We start from the raw sequence: 12624 nt of genomic DNA, 5'->3' as shown, positions 1-12624 counted from the left end.
AAACACTGGCGCGGGGGCTGGCACGCATCAGGCTGCAAAAAAGGTTTGCAGATGTGGCCAGGAGGATGCAGGTGATTCTCAGGCTGCCAAGCTGGGCCTGTAGAGAAACTGCCTGAGGAGTGGGGCCCCCCCCCTTTTTTTTTTATCACTTTGAAAAGCTGCAGGTACCCCTGAAAGCTGCTCCATTGTGTTTGTTTTAGCAGGCTGCACCTTCAGAGGGTTGGAATCAGCTATTTTCTACGCCTGCAAGTGCTGTACTCCTTCCTTGGTACCTGTGCTATGAAACCCTACATGGCAGCCCCGTAACAAAATACTTTGCAGCCTCCTGACCTGCCAGGAGGGGATGCCCTGGGTGGGCTGGGGCTCTGGCTGGGCTCCAGCTCGTGTTCCCAATGCTGGGATACGTGGGGGGTTTATATTTTGGGCCCTTTCTACTCGGAGAGGAAGCAAATTTATGCAAAACATCATGGCTCGGGTTTTAAACAAAGAGGATGTGCTGTGCTCTGTGCAAGCAGAATATTTACAGTTACACGGCAGGATGATATATGCCCCGTACAAATAATAAATAAAGGTTGAGTGTTGGGAATTGGATTCGTAAGGCTAAAACTAATAACGTAATAGTCTTTATTGAGGAAAATGAAGCAGTCTTATGCCTGGGATGAAATCCCAAAATAAATTTACTGTTTACTAAAACACTGTAGAGCGATTTAGATGTTGTTATAAAACCATTTTTATCGTCTGCGCAGAAGATGTGGGTCAGTGGGGCTGTTCCAGCTTTCCTAGAAAACCTAAACGCAGTCCCAGTAATCACAGCACGGTCCAGGCAGCTTAGCAGAGCTGCTCTGGTTTCCAGCAAGGAAGAGGGAAACTCACATCCCCACAAAACACAGTGAATGGGCAAAACCAGAGTGACCCTGTGTAAATGCTCCCGATTAATTGTCCGGCCTCTAACATAGCTGTCTGTATCAGCCTCAGGCACTGAAAAATACAATCGCTGCTGCTTCCTGCATGTGGGCAAACGTGGTGGGGTCATCCTGCTGTGAAAAAGCTAACATTAATGTTTTACCTTAAAACTCAGTGAAGACGCAGAAAGCTAAAGGCATTTTCTTTCTTTGAGTCTTCAGAAAAGAAAGTTGTTCAGCTATTGCCAGCGCTTTTGTAGGCTACTGATTATGGAAATCTGTGTATTTGGAAGAAATGCAGAAAAGATGCTAAAAGAGACACATGGGAAAATAAGATAGTACACGTAAAAGTGAATCCAAGGATTCAGAGGGCAAAGCAGGGGGGACAGGCCCAAAGCTTGCTGGGCACCAGGGCAGAGCAGCAGTTCCCCAGGGGAAGGGAAACATCGCATGGGAAAGGGTATTTTGCAGCCGAGGGATGAGGCTGCAAGCTGTATTTTAGTTGTGGACTTCTTTAGTGATCCTTGGGAGGGCAGGGAACAGCTCAGCTCTTCAGTTACTGCAATGGACTTAAAATTATCTTCAACCCCTTCATTTAATTAAGCTCAAAATTCATCAGTGTCCTGGTGCAAAGGAAATTCATGGCTTTATAACAGAGTAGTCAAGTGTGTTTGAAACAAAATCAAAAGGGAGGATGCAAAGAGCCTGGAAACAAGAAGAGAATGTTATAGATAAATGATATCCTCTCTGTTTTTTTGTGGGATTATATTTGCAGGTGTGGGTGCAACCCCTCTGCAAAATAATTCTCAAATTGGGTCTTCTTCCTGGATTTGGTGTTAGACTCAGTGCTTTACCAACAGTTTATCTGACTTACAGATACAGGAGTAACGCTTAGGAGAAATGTTTCCTCCTGCTTCAGTGCTTGGGCTGGGCACTGCAGGGTGAGCAAGGATCTCCAGCAGCATGGCTGAATCCCATGTCCCTTGCAAAAGCCCGGGTAAATTCTCTGTAGCTCCTGACACCCCCTTGGGAAATGCAGGCGGCTCTCCTGCTTGCTCGACCCGGCACATAGCTTCCTCCCAGGGCTGAATTTTGCCCTCGCTGCAGCATGCAAATAAGCACAACATGTACAAATTAGAACGGAACGTGGCAATCGTCCTCCTGCCGATGTTACATTGCACAGCCCCGCCACTAAAAGCATAGCTTAAGCTATTAGCCACCAAGAGAAACCTGATGCCTGTTTTGGAAAGTGTGTTTGCTCGCTAGGATGCCTGGAAAGACTTATGCACCGTCAACCTGGTGACCGCAGATGCTTGCAGCCCAGCCCTGAAATAGCCAAGTTTGGAGGGAGAACTGGGATCAGGTATGGCCTGGGAGAAACAGCATGAGCACTGCAGGCATGCTTTGCAGTCCTGCCCTCTGAATACCGCTGCTGTCAGCCAAGAAACCGAGGCCTGGATAGATCAAAAATGATGTGGACTGCCAGATCCGTGCAGAATAAAGCCAGGCTTTCCTTGGGAGGACAGATGGACACAGAGCAGGTTTACCCTTGGCACGCACAGGGGGTTGCTAGCAGCACAGTGCCACAGACCCGCGGTCGTGTGGCAAAACAGGGGTGACATTTGCTGCTGTAACACAAAGTGAGGACTTAAAATATCCTGGCTGATGCATTTTTTCCCCTCCCACAGTGAGCGCATTGTCCTCTCTTTCCCTTTTAACAATTTCCCGTTATTTTTCCCAGTTTTCTCTTTGAGTCTCTCCCTTCATGTTCCCTCAGAATCCTCCTTGCACTGGGATGTGCTGGCAGGATCACCAACGCTTGCACTTTTCTCATGAAATCCACAGTACATGGCTGGTGGAGCTCCATCAGTAGGAAAGCCCTGGGAGTTGGGTCCGGGAGAGGAGGTCCTTTCCTTCACTGACCCAAAGAGCCCCAGAAAGTGGCGATAGGCCCAGAACATTCACTGGTTTGGTTATGTTCTCAGTCCTTGCTTGAGACTCCTTCTCAAGGTGCATAAATCTTTCTATCATTTATATCATTTATAACCCAATGCTTGGATCTTGTGTTTTATTGCTTCTTTATTAAGCCCTAGGTGATTCCTTGCGCTATGTTGATGGCACGTGGATGGTTCTTTGGGATTTCAAAAGGGGTTTGAAGACTCTCGGGGGTGACAAACCAATGATGGGACACTACAGGAAGGACTGAGTAGGAAGAAAAGAGGACTGCAAGTATCTGTGGGCCCAGAAGGCCAATAATGCTCACAAAATAATTGCTTCTGGTGTCCTAAAGGGTCTGCCCAAGCAGCCAGGGAGCAGTGTGAAATCCTAGGACATGTGTGCTTTAGGTAATCATTATTTATTTTCATATTTTGCAACTGGGAAAAAAAAAATAAAAGGAAAGAAAAAGCCGAAAGCTTTATCACGTGCTGGAACTGTGCTATTTCCTCCCTTTAAACCTTTGAGCAATAGAGATAAAAAGTGAGTGTTACTCGTGATACTGGGAGAAAGAATGCAATATTATATCTGTTACTGTCTGGAAGAGCCCCTATCATCTGGCCTTGCTTTCTGCCCTCCCAGCTCCAGGCATGGAGACACACACACGCACGCATCGACTTAGGAGGTGGAGGCCAGCCATTTTTAACGTGCAGTCCTCATTCCTGGCGTCCTCTTTCCCTTGGGACAGGCTTCCTTTGAGTTGCAGCAGTGACCACCATTTGGCACAACTAAACATGGAAACCTGGCCGAAAAAATATGACAGGCAAGATGATGCAGCGCTTTAGGATTGGGCTCGTTCTGCTAAATTGTTAACTTATGTGGAACGTTTCCCCTCTGCCCCTTGAGTGCTAAGACTCTTCTTCCTTTGGTGGGGCAGTTAAACTGGGGACCCTGTGAGAGGAGATAAAAGCAGATCTGTCTTTTGTGAGGCCAAAGATGCATAGCCAGCATCCCTGCTAGGACGCGAGGATTAGGAGAATACGTAGAATTTCCAAATTTAGAGCGGAGGACTAGCTCCCTATAAACAAAGGCCGCTTTTTAAAATGAGATGTTAGCAAGATAATGCCAAAAAAAAAAAAAAAAAAAAAGTTTGCCTTTTGTGACTAAATTCTGTTATTTTGCAGCCAACCTTCAAATGGGCTGTTGGTGCAAGTGAACAAACGCTTCCTGTCTGTCCGTCCTCATGGGTGGTCGCGTTTTAAAATGAAATATACAGGCTGACAAATGCCTTTACAAAGGCCAGATTATAAACTGTAAACCTACTGTCAGCTGGGTAGAAAAAAAAATCCAAATGCCTCTTATACCATTTAAAGATTTAGTTTGGCTTCAACACTAAAGCACTTCATCTTGAAGGAGAAAGGAGCTTAGAGTTTATAAATTGTTGTTTGGGCTCTAGTAAGCTCTGGATAAGGGAATCTATCTGCTAGGAAACAAATGACCTTCCCAAAATTTAGGGAGCTCTGGGTATTGTTACGAAGACAAAATGCCTTGGAAAAATGTCCCCAGAACACAAAGGGATTTGAGACTGCTCTGTTACTCTTAACATACAGTTCATACAGCTGCAAAGGGCAAATCTTACAGTTCCCATCTTTAAAAAAGGGTGGAAAAAAGTTAAACATATCAGGGTAATAAAGTGCAAGCTGTTTAGTTTGTTCCACTCTGTCTAAATCAACTCTAGACTTGCCCTTGCACATGGCTGTTGAATCCAGGCTCAATATCCACATTATCTTGGCCAAAAAGTCTCAAAATAGCCTATGTTCTCCCCAGTAGTGATCACCAAAGGAAAATTTTGCAGCAAACACAGCGGTTTATGGTAACGTGGTTGCTATCTTCAGCATTTTGAATGCAACGCAAAGAGCAAGCTCCAGAAGTGTCGGATGTTGCACACCCATGTGTCCATTACATGGAAATTTCGCAGCTCCACCGCACATCCGTGCTCACACAGATCTCCTCGGCATTTCGGATCTGCCCTGACTTCTGAAGCACACCGAAAGCTCTCATCCTTTGTCTACGAATGCCATCCAAAATCAACGTTTCTGCGGTGGGATGAGTTTGCAGGTAGGGTTCTGTAAGATAGGAGATGAACAAAGAGATTCAGGTCTATGTTTTAAAAAGACTTTGCTTTTTATTTATTTATTCATCTATTTATTTATTTTCACATTTGGCTTTTATTTCAAGGGTTGGAGCTGAACTGGCCAGAGGATCTGGGGGCAGCGACATGCATTTAATCTGCAAATCCTGGCTGCGCTCCCCTTGCCCAGCTCTTTGCTGGGAATGTTTCGGGTCATGCTGCACTTGCTGGAGGCAAGCTGAAATTTCACAGCTGATTTCACCAAATCCAGGAAGGTTGTGAGGCGTGTGCACGCTGGGTTGGGTGGGAAACAGAAAGGAGAAACACCTCTCCCATCGGCTACAGACTGAGTTCCCATCCACCTTGTGTGGATCAGTGCTTCCCCAAGGCATCATTTCTCATTCCCTTCTCCCCTTTATTACTGGTGTCCATAATGATTAGGAAAATTGTTTGACAATCCTTCCTTGGGAAATCACTGCCTCCACCTTTGGGGATGCCCACTCTAATCCTGGAGGCCACACTTTCATTGTGCCCTTCTGTTTTTAGAAGGTTTTTTCTTTTATCTTTAAATACTGCATGCCATTGCAGCAATTATTTCATACAATATCCCTTTTCCAGGGCTCCCAGCAGGCTTGAAAGGCTGTGAGGTAGAAGCGTGCTCAGTTTTCTATGCATGCCGCATACTTGAGGCTAAAGTACGTCAGCACTGAATTCCCTGAGACCTTTGGAAACGATGACTATTTCAGTGCCCATCAGATTGTTTTAATGCCTGGATGTGAATCACGCTGGGACTCGTGCTATCGGCTGTCCCTCCTCTCCTACCCAGAGACCAGATGACAGTTGTGCAGCTGCACAAAATTCTTCTTTAGAAAGGAACAAAAAGGAAATTACTGGAAAATCTTCACAGCGGATCTCTCTCCGCCCACAGAGTGGTGGGAATAAACATCACAACTTCAGATCTTGGTGAATACAGATAAATAGAGGCTTAGCTGATAAGTTAATGACATACCAAAACCAGATTGCTTGAAACCTAAGACAATAAGGGGCCAATGAGCAGAATACTGGAATCCTGACAAAATGCTGAGTACTGGGATGCTGCTGGCCCCTGGTGAGGGGGGATGAGGCTGGAAGTGGATGGTGTGGGGAGCCCCAGGCCATCGTGGTCTTGACATTTCCATCCCCATCTTGGCTTTTCCAGGTACTGTGAGAGAGTTTCAGGTCTCCTGATCTCATCATCTTTGTCTTGCCCTCAAAACCTCATAGGCTTCTTCACTGAGGGATGTCTGACAGCCTGTGGTTCTCCGTGTGTGACTTCTCCAGCATGGCCTCTTCTGTCCATCTGCACCACCACATCTCTTCTCTTGGCTCTCCTTAGCTCGTGTCTCCACTGTTGTAGCTCAGGAAATGTCACATCCTCACATTCACTCGGAAGAGGGTTTGATCATGTCTCATCTTCTTCTCTGTGATATGTAATATAAGCAACCTCCCTTCCTTTTAAAACCCATTCCCATCTTGCTCACACACGCCGTCTTTCAAGATCAAACCATGATGCCTGCCTTCTGCTGGCAAACGAGTTCAGTCTGGTGTCCTACACCTCACACCCAGTCTAAGCAATCACTACCCTGTCATGGATTTCTCCTGGTACTATCCCTTGAGGTCAGAGCTATTCTTGGGGAAACTCAGGCTCGGAGAAATTAAGGAGTGCACCCAGCCACACAAGTACCTCCAGGTGGGCTGAATCCAGCTCCATCCCTGACCCATCTTTCCCAGCTCTTCCGTGTCTTTCAGGCACCTAAAGTGAAGGAAGGAAGTGAAAAGCTGTGAAAGTCACCCAAAAGTGTCTCCAAGAAGTTATATTGCAAATTATTTTCCCCACAGTACTCTTGTAGGTTGATGCATTTATACAAATTCTCTCTGGGCTATGCTTTTCATGTGTTACAGTGACTGAGATATGCAAAGAAATCACCAAAACCTTCTCTTGAAGATCAATTTTATTCATGCATAGACCATGTCAGAATTTGTGCTCCCTTCCTGCAGCTGGAATAAAGATTTCACGCTGAATATCAGAAAAGCTGCCACCAGACTGCTCGGTGAGATTCTTCTTGGTCCTCCTTGTGCTCTTGCTGGAGCTCTGGCTCCGGAGGTGAGGATCCCTGGTGGGCAAAGCAGTGCTTCGAACACTGCTGCTGACAAACAGAGCGGGCATGTCCTCTTCCCTGGGAAGAGCTATAAATGCTGAAGTTTTAGTAAAATCCAACAGCACTTTCCTGGAAAGATTAGTCTACGTTGGGTTGGGTGAAGTGTGAGAGGCAGATGGTCCTAACCACTGTGAGCAGTGCAGTGGGCGTGAGCTGAGCTGAGCTGTTTTTGTGTAACTGGGGGGCTCTGAGATGCATTTTCATATACCTGGGGGGCTCTGTCTGTTTGCTTTGCCTTTGCTAGACTCAGACTCTCACACTCAAGACTGGAGGGGGTAACAGAGGTGAAATCAAACATAGAATCATTGAATCCAGGAACGGTTTGGGTCAGAAAGGACCTCAAAGCGCATCTGGTTCCATGGGCAGGGACACCCCCAGCAGGCAGAGCCCACTGCAGGCTCAATTTGAGGCAGAAATGGCTGGTAACTGTACGACAGCTCCTCCTTTGGGGCTCAGTCCTGCTGCAGTTGGTGCTGGTGGTGATGGGCAGGTAGAAAGCACGGGGTCCTGAGTCCCACCACCCTGTTAGGGAGTCAGGAACTCCCTCTGACCATCCCAGGACTCTTACATGTACAGAGGCAGATCCTTTGCTGGTGGAAAATGGATCCAGCGGCGTTGAAGCTACGCAGCAGGGAGCACAGCTGAGGATTCCCAGCATTTCTCTGAGCCCTCCAGAAAGAATCTGCGGAAGGAAAACCCATAAAAAAAAAAAAGAAAAGAATGCTCATCTCCAAAACATTCCTCCAACTGCACCCATTCACCTGAGGCTTTGCCTCCTTTTTTTTTTTTTTTTTTTTTTTTTTTTTCTTTTTGCATGGGCAGTTCCCCCCCTCTTTTTTATTCCTTTTTACAGGCTGTCGCAGTTGCAGGGAAGGCTCTGTAATATAAATCTGTGCTCTCACTTGGAAATGCTTAGCATTTCACAGCAGCTTGCTCAAAATCATGGTCCTGCAGCCTGCTTGGGACCGTTCATCAAGAAATACAGCACAGGCTGCCCCTGGTCAGATGTGGATGCTGAGAGCAGGTTGCAGGGGCTGAGGGGGCTGAGCAGAGGGAAGCCGCTGCCCCCCCAGCTGCCCCATTTATCCCTGCCTGCAGAGAGAGAAGGCTTGATCCAGGCAGTTCACAGGATCGGGCCGTTGAGTAAATGGGGAATTCATCCAGAGATATCTAGTAAATACACGGAATAAGCTGCCAACCCTCTTCTCGAAGCCAACAGTTCACTAATTTTAATCAACAGCTGGATATTTTTATGGGGAGTGAAGGGACGGAGGGGTATTATGACAGAACAAGGGAGGTGGGATTAGACTAATCTAACCCAGGCCAAGTGGGCTCTTCCTGCTCAGCCATGTGCAGTGTCATGACTGTGTGATTTAGACTACTGCGCACTCACCAACACTGATAAGGAGGACAATTACGGGGAGCACACAGCTCTTTGGTGCAGCCCTCAGCCAGCAGAGCAGCGTGGATGTCAGCTGGGGACCATCTCCAGCTCTGAATCCGAGCTGTCCCCATGACGGGAGCACTGTTGTCTCAGGGATTGTGCCCCAGGGCTCTCATGATGCTGCTCCAAGACACCCTAAGGGAACCTGGTGCTCGTTCTGCTCTCAGATAGAGCTCACCCTTGCTCTGTCCTTTGCAAAAATTCACCAGGACCGTTCCGATGAGCCCCTTCATCCTGCTGGGAAAACGTGGTGGGTGGCAGCTTCATTACCCACCTCTCCGGAGAAGGTTTCTCTGTATTATGGCTCTGCCGAGTCCCTCAAGGGCAGTTTCTCCGGCGTTAATTGCCGTCTTTCCCTGTAACTTCTGGTTCTCTCCATGTCCTTCCTCACCTTCCGCTTACTCAGACCCAGCCGAGACTCATGCCAGACTGTCGCTGCCTCAACATCTCCAACAAATCAAGGCGAAACACACAAAGCCACCTCGTCTAGCCCTGTTCAATTAGACACTCCTTGTGGGAAGCATGGGAAGAAGCATTCGGAGCATTCAGAGCCAGATTTTTCCTTTTTTTTTTTTTTTTTTTTTTTTTTGAATAACCCCCTGATTGGCACATAGCAGCTTTTGTTGTTGTTTATTTGTGTAGCTTTTCATCTTAATGAGGATGTACGGAAACAATTACCACATGGTTCATTCACAATATCAACTCAAGCTTTTCCTGTCTGTGTGGTGATTGGAGTTAGCCACTGAAAATTATCTAGCTTTGCAGAAGTCATGTTTTTTACTCTTTTTTTTTTTTTTTTTTTAAAATACATATCATACAATAGGAATGGTTTTCCCTGTGAAATATTTGGGTTTTGCACCCGGTGGCTGGAAATGCCACACTGTTTCTCCTTTTTGGGGACTGAAACTCCAAGTGCTTTTAGAAGATGTACTTTTTTTTCTGGAGGGCAGCGGGAGGTCAAGATGCACTGACTAATTCAAGATTTCCTCCACTCGTTTCCATAACAAATAATCATTTTTCTTTATTTAGCTGCGCTCACTGGTAGGTTTTCATTTGCATCAAAGCTTTGTTCTGCTCTCCTTTGGGCTGCCTCCAGAGACCAAACAACATCACAGGCTGCTCCGGGCACATCCTCCGAAGACATGGGCCAAAGACAGAGCTGCAAGTTGGCTCCCAAGTGGATCCCTCGCGATACCGACCCTGGAGGGGTGAATCTGAGAGAAGTCTGTGGACATCGATTTGGGGATTTCCAGCAGAAATCAGCCCTAAAACTAAAACCACTTGGTTTCGGCATAATAAGGTGGATGGGGCAGCCATGCTATTATTAATTTGGTAACAACTCCTGCTCGAAAAGCTTTTATCTGGTTATTCAGATTGAAATTTTACCTCTTTGGGCTACATCCTTCCATTCACGCGACTCTCGTCCCAGGCTGATTTAATATTGCCATTCTTCCTTAGGGAATTTCATTCCTAATAACTCAGGAAATGAGCCTTCAAACTCACCTCCAAAAACTGCGGATTGCTTTTCCGCGTGAAACCCTGGCACCGCCGCGCTGGGGAAACGATGGGGAATTTGGCAGGCGCTGGCTTTCCTAGCGGCCGTTTGCCCTTTTCCCGTCCCTGCGGAGAGCTGCCCCGGCAGAACGGCACGATAAGGGGCTGAAAAATGGTGTTGTGCATGGGAGATCTGCGAGGATTTGACAGCTAACTTCCCTGCAGATACTGGTCTGCGCTGGGTGCGCTCCAGCTGGGGCCGCGGGAGCTCCGATGGGACTCTGCAAAGGACGGAGGTCATGGGCATGAGACCCCAGAGCAAGGATGGTGACTCTCGGTCCTCGTTTGGCCCCAAGCACTGTGGTGAAGCAGATGGCCTGAACAACTCCATTGCCTCATTTTGAGGTGTGCAACCACACAAATGGACATTTCAATGGCTCAGACTGGTGCAGTTGGGTGGCTCCTGAGCGTGCACTGGAAGGTGCGAAATCACATCTCCCGCTCAGGCATCTCTGCCCTGTCCTCATCCTAGCAAAAACATGGATGAGGAATTTCTCATGGCCCCATCCTTGGTGCTGCTCAATATATGGACTTGCTGTAGTTAGTGATGCACGCTGCATTTATATTTATCTAATGCACGGAGACATCTGTTTATCATATGTTGCACGTCTGATAAGCAACTTTTTTTTCTTCGTCCCAAGGCCCGATTAAAGATTCCGATTAATGTAACTTGCTGGAAGGTCCCGTAACGCAGCTTTTAAATCAATGTCATGTAAACTTTGCTGGGTTAATCCTACACATCTGAATTCAGCTAAAAACCAACACTGCAAGGTCAGGCTGTACAAATTGATGGATTTTTATTCCTTTAACCTTAGAAGTGTTGCAGAGAGGGTAATAGCAGCAAGACTTGCTTCTTTCAATAGCTTCCATTTCCTACACAAAAAAAGAGCCATCAAAAATTTTCCCTCTTCCTCCTATGTGCATATGTATGTAGTATATATATAAATATAGACAGATTTTTAAGATATTTTTAAATAAAAAAGTCGTTGCTTCTTTTCACATAACTTTTTTTTTTTTTTTTTTTCTTATGCATTAATTTGATAAAGAAGAAAAGGATTCTGGTATTACAAACTGGCACTATAATGAAGAATATCCCTCCAACGTTTTGAATTTAGTTTGGTAACACCCTGACTAGCTCTAATGAAAAATCTCTTTAAAGATATCCCAGAACATTTTGTAGCTGATGAAGATGTTAATGCTGGCATAACGAATCAGCATGCTAGCATGGGTTTGCAACGAAGAAAACAGCATGCAATTCATGGACTTTTCTTGTCTTACTTCTAGCAGGAGGTTTTTGCAATGTCTCTGCGACTCAGATGTAACAATCTCTTATCAAAGCTCTTTAGTGCCTTTACACTATCATCAATACATATAAACAAAGGATAAGAAAGTTAATACTTCGTGTGGATAAATTTCTGCAGGAAAATGCAGCCTGTAAAACAGCCTGTGGTAGAAGATCTCTTTATCAGCTCTAAACTAAGGAGTGTATTTTATTTACGGAATGCAGCACTGCCTTGTTTCTTGTTTGCCAATATTTTGCATTTCCCATATCCTATTACTTTATTTTGTTCAAGCATAAATGTTAGTATTTTAAATTGCAAATACTTTTTTTTTTTTTTTTTTTTTTTTTTTTTTACTATTTAATTGTAAAGACCTGCTGGAGGCATTTTGCTTTCTGGCTTGGACTCCTGTGGCTTTATTTTCCCTCCTTGAATCTGAGAACTTGTCTGTAAGAGTAACTGTGAGCTTATGCTAACTGAAACATTTCCCCCGCACTTTCTGCTTGCTTTTAAAAAAAATGCATATATTTATCTTTCCCGTATTGGTTAATATTAAAGGTTAAAGCCAGCAGAGATGCCCTGGAGAACCCTGAACGCCACTGCCCTGGCAGGGTGGGCAGGGGCACACGGCGGGGCTGGCTGCTGGTCCCGGCTGGGCTGCCAGAGCCCTGGCAACACACAGCCTGCTGAAATCCTACCAGCAAGGCTAGCCTCTAGCTTGGAAGGGAAAGCACGGGCCAGAAGGTCGTGGCTCCTGCAGGCTAGGTCATGCCAGCTGGGGTATCTGTGCTCCTCTGACCGTACCTGCTCCCCTTGGTCCTGCCTCTGCCTGGGACTTTGTTCTGCCCTTCTTTCCTCCTGAACTTGGCTAATTTACTTGGCTAATTTATTTTTATTTATTTATGTATTTTCCCCTCATTCTTGCAGAAGCATTATGGATTTTATCAGAAAAAAAAAAAAAAAGAAGTGGTGTGCCAGGATTTCAGCTGGAGCTCCTTCTGCTGGCAGGATGACCGCTCTGCACAGAAAACTCCCCCGGCACGGCCAGACAAAATCTCTCACTCCTTCTCTCTCTTTATACATACTTCTTGCCAACAAAGGGATGACCTGAATAAAAATAAGCACGCTAAGAATTGACCTGGGCATGTGTCTGTCCCCCACGGCTTGTTTTTGCAGGGAG

The 12624-nt window shown here is 46.0% G+C and overlaps 1 long non-coding RNA gene across 3 annotated transcripts; it reads right to left on the bottom strand.

Annotated features, from left to right (window-relative positions):
* Positions 1-331: 331 nt before the first annotated feature.
* Positions 332-12380, bottom strand: LOC118172947. 3 transcript variants are annotated; one of them, XR_004753921.1, is made up of 3 exons: positions 12249-12380; positions 10114-11037; positions 332-2003 (listed from the first exon to the last, which is right to left on the bottom strand). It is a non-coding gene; the product is annotated as an uncharacterized LOC118172947 (long non-coding RNA). The 3 variants fall into 3 exon arrangements; XR_004753919.1 differs by lacking the exon at positions 332-2003 and adding an exon at positions 7339-7848; XR_004753920.1 differs by lacking the exon at positions 332-2003 and having other exon boundaries at positions 9191-11037.
* Between the last annotated feature and the right edge of the window lie 244 nt (positions 12381-12624).

The sequence above is a fragment of the Oxyura jamaicensis genome, chromosome 11, assembly GCF_011077185.1.
Source record: "Oxyura jamaicensis isolate SHBP4307 breed ruddy duck chromosome 11, BPBGC_Ojam_1.0, whole genome shotgun sequence".
Taxonomy (NCBI): Eukaryota; Metazoa; Chordata; class Aves; order Anseriformes; family Anatidae; genus Oxyura; species Oxyura jamaicensis.
Note: the sequence above shows the minus strand (reverse complement) of the source record. Positions and strands in the feature narration are given on the sequence as shown.